Here is a 10,866-nt window from a genome sequence, read left to right as displayed (position 1 = left end):
TACTTACCGTCTGTAGTTTTTGAATGTCAGGATCAACGTTTATCTCCCCCTTTTTCCTGCAGGCTACAAAGCTGCTCCTCACTTGTTGCCTGCTAATCGACAGAGAAATATCAACCAGATCATGTGGTCGGGCAATGTTTAAGATATGGAATCAGGCAGGGGCGGATCCACATATTTTGAAAAAAGTCTAAAAGAAGTCCACCATGCAGGCCAGCCCTTTTGGGACGATGCATGGCTATGCGCTGAGGAGCACTGAAAATCTATTGTCCTCATTCGAAGGGGCCTTTGGGAATACTGGTCCAGGCCATGCATGCCAACGCCATGGTTTTACATATGTGCCGGAGGCGTTGCAGGATCTGACATTTACAACTATAGGTTATGACCTTATCGGGATGCCTGGACTTCATTACGTAAAACATTGTGAGGAGTCACATAATGAACATAATGAGTGTTCATACAAAGCAAATACTATATTTTTCAGTGAACATGGCCCCCATAATTTCACTAATATGATCAAACTGTATTTACCCACCAAATGTACCCCCAGGGGTACAAATGGTAAAGTTACTGATAGGCCTCAAAATCATGCTATTTCCATTGAACATGCATCATATTCTGCATCATATTCTACAGTACATGGAAAGAACCTTGCAATTGGTGTTTATTAGCAGAAATTTGAATTGTTTTATGTTGCTTGTACCCTGCAGAAAACGTGGTGCCAAGAGCCTTGGCTAAAGAAAGACATTTGCTACACAGTACCTAAAATAATCAACATTGGCAAAAAGCAACATAAAAAAACTGTTAAATGAGTTCTGGACATCCTCACAATGCTTAGCCAAGTAATACGTGTGACACTATGCCAAGTAAAGATTGTGAAACAGAGTTGTGCAGTCAGTATCACACGATCCAGTCAATTATTTGAAACAGCTTATTTAATAGGCCCTAAATCCTGGTTGAAAGCGTTACAGAGGGTATTTTGGCATCAGGAAGTCTTTATCCCAAGGGTGTCAAACATACAGCCCGCGGGTGGTTTGAGTAAAACCCAATCGAAACTGTGTAGAAATGATAATGGACCTACTACATTTATACCGAACGGGCACGCAGGGCACGTGCCCCAAGGCCCCCAAAATAATATATGACATTTGTAGAATTGCAGGAAAGTATACTGAACAAATATATAAACGCAACATGCAACAATTTCAATGATTTTACTGAGTTACAGTTCACATAAGGTAATCAGTCAATTGAAATAAATAATTAGGCCCTAATCTATGGATTTCACATGGCTGGGCAGGGTCGCAGCATAGGCCCACCTACTTGGGAGCCAGGCCCAGCCAATCAGAATTAGTTTTTCCCCAAAAAAGGGCAGAAATACTCCTCAGACAGAAATACTCCTCAGTTTCATAAGCTGTCTCAGTGGCTGGTCTCAGACGATCCTACAGGTAAAGAAGCCGGATGTTGAGGTTCTGGGCTGGCGTGGTTACACGTGGTCTGTGGTTGTGAGGCCAGTTGGACGTACTGCCAAATTCTCTAAAAACGACATTGGAGGAGGCTTATGGTAGAGAAATTAACCTTCAATTATCTGGCAACAGTTCTGGTGGACATTCCTACAGTCAGCATGCCAATTGCACGCTCCCTCAAAACTTGAGACGTGGCATTGTTTTGTGTGACAAAACTGCACATTTTAGAGTGGCCTTTTATTGTCCCCAGCACAAGGTGCACCTGTGTAATGTTCATGCTGTTTAATCAGCTTCTTGATATGCCACACCTGTCAGGTGGATGGATAATCTTGGCAAAGGAGAAATGCTCACTAACAGGGATGTAAAGAAATTTGTGCACAAAAGTTGAGAGAAATAAGCTTTTTGTGCGTATGGAACATTTCTGGGATATTTTATTTCAGCTCATGAAACGTGGGATAAGAATAGAATATATTTCTGAACACTTCTATATTCATGTGGATGCTAACACTTTACATGTTATGTTTATATTTTAGTTCAGTATAGCTTTAAAATAGCAACATTTTCCCTCAGTCTCATGGCAAAATGTGAACAAAATCTTGAGATGAGCTACAAAACAGCAAAATAAAATCTTTGCCCAATGGCAAAAAGTGTAGAATTGAAGGAAATGACCTTCAAAATTACAACATTTTATCTAAGCCTCATGACAAAGTGTAGAATACAATTATAAAACTTCAAAATGTTCTGTGTCACTGAGACCCAAATAAGGTAGTCCGGCCCCAGTCAGGGAGTATGGATAGAGAACTATTGTATATTTAGCAAATTTTGACGGCGAGGAAATATCAGTGCAGCCCTCTGGTCCTCGTTGAATACCGAATGCGGCCCCTGAATACTGAATGCGTGGCAATATTTGTTTCACACCCCTGCTTTAACCTCAGAGAAACCTAATAACTTTAGGGATCCAAGCCCGCAACTAAGCTAAATTAGCTATAGCTTTACACAATGTACATTTTATGGCCATCCATTGTCCTAACTAACACAGCTGAGTGGTACAGGTAAATCAATGGAGATAAGTGGACCCAGTGCCACTTCTCTCCACTGATGGAAAAAGGGGAGTTTCATGCTCAAACAACTGGTGTAGAGGTGCTATGTTAAATAATTGAAGGGGTAGAGGTGACACACTCTCCATTATATAAAAATATGTAAATGTATTTTTAAATGGAAATTATAAATGATAATGTATTGAACATTTTCCGAGAGACGATTGTAAGTAAAAATCCAATACTCTGTAAACGTGCTCACTGAGGTGTAAACAATAGTGTATCACTTTGAAGTTGGACGCCACACACTCCAAGGGCAGCGAGCCATGATAAATTGTTTCATGCTGTTATAAAGCCATGAGGGAAAACGACAATGAGGCATTGATTGACTCTGGTTTTCCCATCTCCTCTTTTCCACCGGTTTAGCCTCCTTGTTGAAAAAAAGTATTTTGTCAGCCACCAATTGTGCAAGTTCTCCCACTTAAAAAGATGAGAGAGGCCTGTAATTTTCATCATAGGTACACGTCAACCATGACAGACAAAAAATCCTGAAAATCACATTGTAGGATTTTTAATGAATTTATTTGCAAATTATGGTGGAAAATAAGTTTTTGGTCAATAACAAAAGTTTCTCAATACTTTGTTATATACCCTTTGTTGGCAATGACACAGGTCAAACGTTTTCTGTAAGTCTTCACAAGGTTTTCACACACTGTTGCTGGTATTTTGGCCCATTCCTCCATGCAGATCTCCTCTAGAGCAGTGATGTTTTGGGGCTGTTGCTGGGCAACACGGACTTTCAACTCCCTCCAAAGATTTTCTATGGGGTTGAGATCTGGAGACTGGCTAGGCCACTCCAGGACCTTGAAATGCTTCTTACAAAGCCACTCCTTCGTTGCCCGGGCGGTGTGTTTGGGATCATTGTCATGCTGAAAGACCCAGCCACGTTTCATCTTCAATGCCCTTGCTGATGGAAGGAGGTTTTCACTCAAAATCTCACGATAAATGGCCCCATTCATTCTTTCCTTTACACGGATCAGTCGTCCTGGTCCCTTTGCAGAAAAACAGCCCCAAAGCATGATGTTTCCACCCCCATGCTTCACAGTAGGTATGGTGTTCTTTGGATGCAACTCAGCATTCTTTGTCCTCCAAACACGACGAGTTGAGTTTTTACCAAAAAGTTCTATTTTGGTTTCATCTGACCATATGACATTCTCCCAATCCTCTTCTGGATCATCCAAATGCACTCTAGCAAACTTCAGACGGGCCTGGACATGCACTGGCTTAAGCAGGGGGACACGTCTCGCACTGCAGGATTTTAGTCCCTGGCTGCGTAGTGTGTTACTGATGGTAGGCTTTGTTACTTTGGTCCCAGCTCTCTGCAGGTCATTCACTAGGTCCCCCCGTGTGGTTCTGGGATTTTTGCTCACCGTTCTTGTGATCATTTTGACCCCACAGGGTGAGATCTTGCGTGGAGCCCCAGATCGAGGGAGATTATCAGTGGTCTTGTATGTCTTCCATTTCCTAATAATTGCTCCCACAGTTGATTTCAAACCAAGCTGCTTACCTATTGCAGATTCAGTCTTCCCAGCCTGGTGCAGGTCTACAATTTTGTTTCTGGTGTCCTTTGACAGCTCTTTGGTCTTGGCCATAGTGGAGTTTGGAGTGTGACTGTTTGAGGTTGTGGACAGGTGTCTTTTATACTGATAACAAGTTCAAACAGGTGCCATTAATACAGGTAACGAGTGGAGGACAGAGGAGCCTCTTAAAGAAGAAGTTACAGGTCTGTGAGAGCCAGAAATCTTGCTTGTTTGTAGGTGACCAAATACTTATTTTCCACCATAATTTGCAAATAAATTCATTAAAAATCCTACAATGTGATTTTCTGGATTTTCTTTTCTCAATTTGTCTGTCATAGTTGACGTGTACCTATGATGAAAATTACAGGTCTCATCTTTTTAAGTGGGAGAACTTGCACAATTGGTGGCTGACTAAATACTTTTTTCCCCCACTGTATGTGGAAGTATTGAATTTAACAGAGGAAATAAGCAACACTTTTCTGTTGCAGTTGTGTCAAGGCTTGCCATGGTCGAACATGAGTTGAGCTGTCTTGAGCAATCAAGGAGACCCACGTGCTCTGCATCTGCATCACAATAGACAAGAATGAATAGCAGAGTTGCCAGCAGTAGGACAATGTACAATGGCACCAAAGCTTGTTATGTAAACATACAAGTGTTCTTAAATTTCTTTTGCACAGATGCCAAATGCTGTTCTCTACAGACCATCACAAACTCTGCTCTGAGCATCATGGCCAGCAGCTGCAATTTTGTTAATGTGAAATTGACCTAAATCCATTCCAGAACCGGCAGAAAGTTTAAAAGCCCAATTAAGTTACCTTTGATTTTTTTCTAGGCTTTCAAAATAAAAATCTGTGAGTGTAATCTGTGCATGCCTGTGTCTTTGCGAATGTGTCCATGTTTCTGTGTGCTCTCGTGTGTGTGTGTGTGTGTGTGTGTGTGTGTGTGTGTTTCAGGGAAATAATATATGAAGTGTAATTGGAAAAGCAAGCTTTTGACTTTTTGCATGCATTGATCTTGCAGTAGTTAAAAGAAAAACAATTTGGACATTAAAGACCTTACTAATAGGTTTACTCCAGGGGCATATTTACTTAGCTCTCAAATGTCAACCTGCTCTGCTTTTTCTATTAAAGCTGCAATATGTAACTATTTGGGTGACCTGACCAAATTCAGACTAAGAGGCGTTTGATCTGTTCTATGTGCGCTATTTCCATGCTTCCCGTTAAAAAGTTTCATTTTTGCATTTTTTTACTTTTGGTTTTGTACACCAGCTTCAAACAGCTGAAAATACAATATTTCTGGTTATGGAAAATATATTTCCCAGAGGTTTACAATGATATACTTCCTTGTTTTGTCACATAAACTGAATTTACGAACTAATAGCATTTTAGCAATCAGGAGCAATTTCTGCAAATCGATTTCTGCATAGTGCATTTTTAAGGATGGCTTATATGTAATTATTTGAGCTCGAAGACCATTGCTCTCTGGGCTGGATTATTTTCTTCCACTTCAGAAATGTGCTTTTTGGAAAGCTAATGATCAATTTAGAAGAATGACAATTGACTCTACTATAGCCTGGAAATATAGACAATAGCAAAATATAATCCATGATAATTGTCTGTCCGATTAATGGAGGGGATCAAATTAAGAAAACGTTTTGAAATAGTTTTCATCAGTTCCCTGCTGGTTTCTCTGTTTTTGAACAATCAATGTAGGATGGTGGGTTGGTTTCATGTTGTTCGTTTCTTGGCGTGTTTATGTAGGCCTTGTAGGCCTAACTTATGGAAAGAATTTACTCTTGAAGGACAATCAACGTAATCAATCAAATCACATTTTATTTGTCACATGCACCGAATACAACAGGTGTAGTAGACCTTACAGTGAAATACTTACTTACAAGCCCTTAACCAACAATGCAGTTTTAAGAAAGAATAACAACAACAACAAAAATCACACAAACAAATACAATATAAAATAATACAAAATAAAAGTAACAAATAATTAAAGAGCAGCAGTAAAAATAAAAATAGCGAGGCTATATACAGGGGGTACCGGTACCGAGTCAATGTGCGGGGGCACTGGTTAGTTGAGGTAATATGTACTGTGGGGGAAAAAAGTATTTAGCCAGCCACAAATTGTGCAAGTTCTCCCACTTAAAAAGATGAGAGAGGCCTGTAATTTTCATCATAGGTACACGTCAACTATGACAGACAAATTGAGAATTTCTTTTCCAGAAAATCTCATTGTAGGATTTTTTATGAATTTATTTGCAAATTATGGTGGAAAATAAGTATTTGGTCACCTACAAAGAAGCAAGATTTCTGGCTCTCACAGACCTGTAACTTCTTCTTTAAGAGGCTCCTCTGTCCTCCACTCGTTACCTGTATTAATGGCACCTGTTTGAACTTGTTATCAGTATAAAAGACACCTGTCCAAAACCTCAAACAGTCACACTCCAAACTCCACTATGGCCAAGACCAAAGAGCTGTCAAAGGACACCAGAAACAAAATTGTAGACCTGCACCAGGCTGGGAAGACTGAATCTGCAATAGGTAAGCAGCTTGATTTGAAGAAATCAACTGTGGGAGCAATTATTAGGAAATGGAAGACATACAAGACCACTGATAATCTCCCTCGATCTGGGACTCCACGCAAGATCTCACCCCGTGGGGTCAAAATGATCACAAGAACGGTGAGCAAAAATCCCAGAGCCACACGGGGGGACCTAGTGAATGACCTGCAGAGAGCTGGGACCAAAGTAACAAAGCCTACCATCAGTAACACACTACGCCGCCAGGGACTCAAATCCTGCAGTGCCAGACGTGTCCCCCTGCTTAAGCCAGTACATGTCCAGGCCCGTCTGAAGTTTGCTAGAGTGCATTTGGATGATCCAGAAGAGGATTGGGAGAATGTCATATGATCAGATGAAACCAAAATATAACTTTTTGGTAAAAACTCAACTCGTCGTGTTTGGAGGACAAAGAATGCTGAGTTGCATCCAAAGAACACCATACCTACTGTGAAGCATGGGGGTGGAAACATCATGCTTTGGGGCTGTTTTTCTGCAAAGGGACCAGGACGACTGATCCGTGTAAAGGAAAGATGAATGGGGCCATGTATCGTGAGAATTTGATTGAAAACCTCCTTCCATCAGCAAGGGAATTGAAGATGAAACGTGGCTGGGTCTTTCAGCATGACAATGATCCCAAACACACCACCCGGGCAACGATGGAGTGGCTTCGTAAGAAGCATTTCAAGATCCTGGAGTGGCCTAGCCAGTCTCCAGATCTCAACCCCATAGAAAATCTTTGGAGGGAGTTGAAAGTCCATGTTGCCCAGCGACAGCCCTAGATTATGCAAATAGTCTAGCTAGCCATTTGATTAGATGTTCAGGAGTCTTATGGCTTGGGGGTAGAAGCTGTTTAGAAGCCTCTTGGACCTAGACTTCGTGCTCCGGTATCGCTTGCCGTGCGGTAGCAGAGAGAACAGTCTATGACTAGGGTGGCTGGAGTCTTTTACCATTTTTAGGGCCTTCACCGCCTGGTATAGAGGTACTGGATGGCAGGAAGCTTGGCCCCAGTGATGTTCTGGGCCGTACGCACAACCCTCTGTAGTGCCTTGCGGTCGGAGGCCGAGCAGTTGCAATACCAGGCATTGATGCAACCAGTCAGGATGCTCTCGATGGTGCAGCTGTAGAACCTTTTGAGGATCTGAGGACCCATGCCAAATCTTTTCAGTCTCCTTAGGGGGAATAGGTTTTGTTGTGCCCTCTTCACGACTGTCTTGGTGTGCTTGGACCATGTTAGTTTGTTGGTGATGTGGACACCAAGGAACTTGAAGCTCTCAACCTGCTCCACTACAGCCCCGTCGATGAGAATGGGGCGGTCCTCTTCTTTTTCCTGTAGTCCACAATCATCTCCTTTGTCTTGATCACGTTGAGGGAGAGGTTGTTGTCCTGGCACCACACGGCCAGGTCTCTGACCTCCTCCCTATAGGCTGTCTCGTTGTTGTCGGTGATCAGGCCTACCACTGTTGTGTCATCAGCAAACTTAATGATGGTGTTGGAGTCGTGCCTGGCCATGCAGTCATGAGTGAACATGGAGTACAGGAGGGGACTGAGCACGCACCCCTGAGGGGCCCCCGTGTTGAGGATCAGCGTGGCGGATGTGTTGTTACCTACCCTTACCATCTGGGGGCGGCCTGTCAGGAAGTCCAGGATCCAGTTGCAGAAGGAAGGTGTTTAGTCCCAGGGTCAATAGCTTAGTGATGAGCTTTGAGGGCACTATGGTGTTGAACGCTGAGCTGTAGTCAATGAATAGCATTCTCACATAGGTGTTCCTTTTGTCCAGGGCAGTGTGGAGCACAATACAGATTGCATCATCTGTAGATCTGTTGGGAAGGTATGCAAATTGAGTGAGTCTAGGGTTTCTGGGATCAGCCTTTCAAAGCACTTCATGGCTACAGACGTGAGTGCTACGGTTCTGTAGTCATTTAGGCAGGTTACCTTAGTGTTCTTGGACACAGTGACTATGGTGGTCTGCTTGAAACATGTTGGTATTACAGACTCAGACAGGGAGAGGTTGAAAATGTCAGAGAAGACACTTGTCAGTTGGTCAGCGCATGCTCGGATTACACGTCCTGGTAATCCGTCTGGCCCTGCGGCCTTGTGAATGTTGACCTGTTTAAAGGTCTTACTCACATCGGCTACGGAAAGCGTGATCACACAGTCGTCCGGAACAGCTGATGCTCTCATGCATGTTTCAGTGTTACTTGCCTCGAAGCGAGCTGTTACGAACCCCGTGGCTTTGAACGTCTAGGGTGATGGACATGAGACCCGTAACATAATGCATGTAAATTATAAGTGTGGCATGGAACAGTGAGAACAAATATGACACAACTACCATGAACTACCGTCAAACACAAATGGTTTATTTCTGAACACACGGTAAAGGTTTGGGAAAAAGGGCTGAGCCGGACCCAAGAAATGAAACAATAGTGTAAAACACCCCTAAACTGATCTTGCCTGCCTCAAGAACCGCTAGGCTACTGCTACCATACAAAAATACAGTGGGTGGTCCGCTCAGGTCTAACTAGTGTTTATAGACAGTTCTTTCTACGGGAAATGTATGCCCAAGGGCAGCTAGCTCAAACTCCCCTTTTCCCAGAAACACACAATAGTTACCAAACAGAGTAACCAGCAAACTAATGAGTACTCTAAACAAAGGACATCACAGTATCCATTACTCACATACCAAACAGTGGTCTAACAGAATTACCAATCATAGTAAACAGCAACTTAGTGAGTAACCAAAAACAGGACACCACCGTGTCCATACTCACATACGGAAATATTCTCTCTCTCTCAACAAACACAAGACTGGTTTTTATACAATGGGATGTGTGATTGAAAAAAACGAGTAACAGGTGGTGCAATGCACAGGAATGTTCACTGATTGGTCCAATCAGCAGACACCTCAACGACCACCAATCAGGAACATACAGGACACCTGTGATTAGGGCAGAAGGAGAGAAACACACAAAAACACAGGATACCTGTATCCGTAACACGAGCATAGAAGTAATTTAGCTCGCCTGGTAGGCTAGTGTCACTGAGCAGCTTGAGGCTGTGCTTCCCTTTGTAGTCTGTAATAGTTTGCAAGCCCTGCCACATCCAACGAGCATCGGAACCGGTTTAGTACGACTCGATGTTAGTCCTGTATTGACGCTTTGCCTGTGATTGTTCGTCGGAGGGCATAGCGGGATTTCTTATAAGCTTCCGGGTTAGATTCCAGCTCCTTGAAAGCGGAAGCTCTACCCTTTAGCTCAGTGTGGATGTTGCCTGTAATCCATGGCTTCTGGTTGGGGTATGTATGTACAGTCACTGTGGGGACGACGTCATCGATGCACTTGATGCCAGTGACTGATGTGGTGTACTCCTCAATGCCATCGGAAGAATCCTGGAACATATTCCAGTCTGTGCTAGCAAAACAGTCCTGTAGCTTAGCATCTGCTTCATCTGACCACTTTTTTATTGACCGAGTCACTGGTGCTTCCTGCTTTAGTTTTTGCTTGTAAGCAGGAATCAGGAGGATAGAATTATGGTCCGATTTTCCAAATGGAGGGCGAGGGAGAGCTTTGTATGCGTCTCTGTGTGTGGAGTTAAGGTGGTCTAGAGTTTTTTTCCCCTCTGGTTGCACATTTAACATGCAGGTAGAAATGAGGTGAAATGGATTTAAGTTTCCCTGCATTAAAGTCCCCGGCCACTAGGGGCGTCACCTATGGATGAGCATTTTCCTGTTTGCTTATGGCCGTGTACAGTTCATTGAGTGCAGTCTTAGTGCCAGCATCGGTTTGTGGTGGTAAATAGACAGCTACAAAGAATATAGATGAATACTCTCTTGGAGATAGTGTGGTCTACAGCTTATCATGAGATACTCTACCTCAGGCGAGCAAAACCTAGAGACTTCCTTAGATATCGTGTACCAGCTGTTGTTTACAAATATACATAGACCGCCACCCCTAGTCTTACCAGAGGCTGCTGTTCTATCCTGCCGATACAGTGTATAACCTGCCAGCTGTATGTTACTCATGTCTTCATTCAGCCACGACTCGGTGAAACATAAGATATTACAGTTTTTAATGTCCCATTGGTAGGATATACGTGCTTGTAGTTCGTCCACTTTATTATCAAGCGATTGTTAGTTGGCCAATAGTATCGATGGCAAAGGCCGATTAGCCACTCGTCGCCGGCTCCTTACCAGGCACCCCGATCTCCTTCAGCGATATCCCCTT

This window comes from Coregonus lavaretus (assembly GCF_964263955.1).
Source record: "Coregonus lavaretus genome assembly, chromosome: 8".
Taxonomy (NCBI): domain Eukaryota; kingdom Metazoa; phylum Chordata; class Actinopteri; order Salmoniformes; family Salmonidae; genus Coregonus; species Coregonus lavaretus.
Note: the sequence above shows the minus strand (reverse complement) of the source record.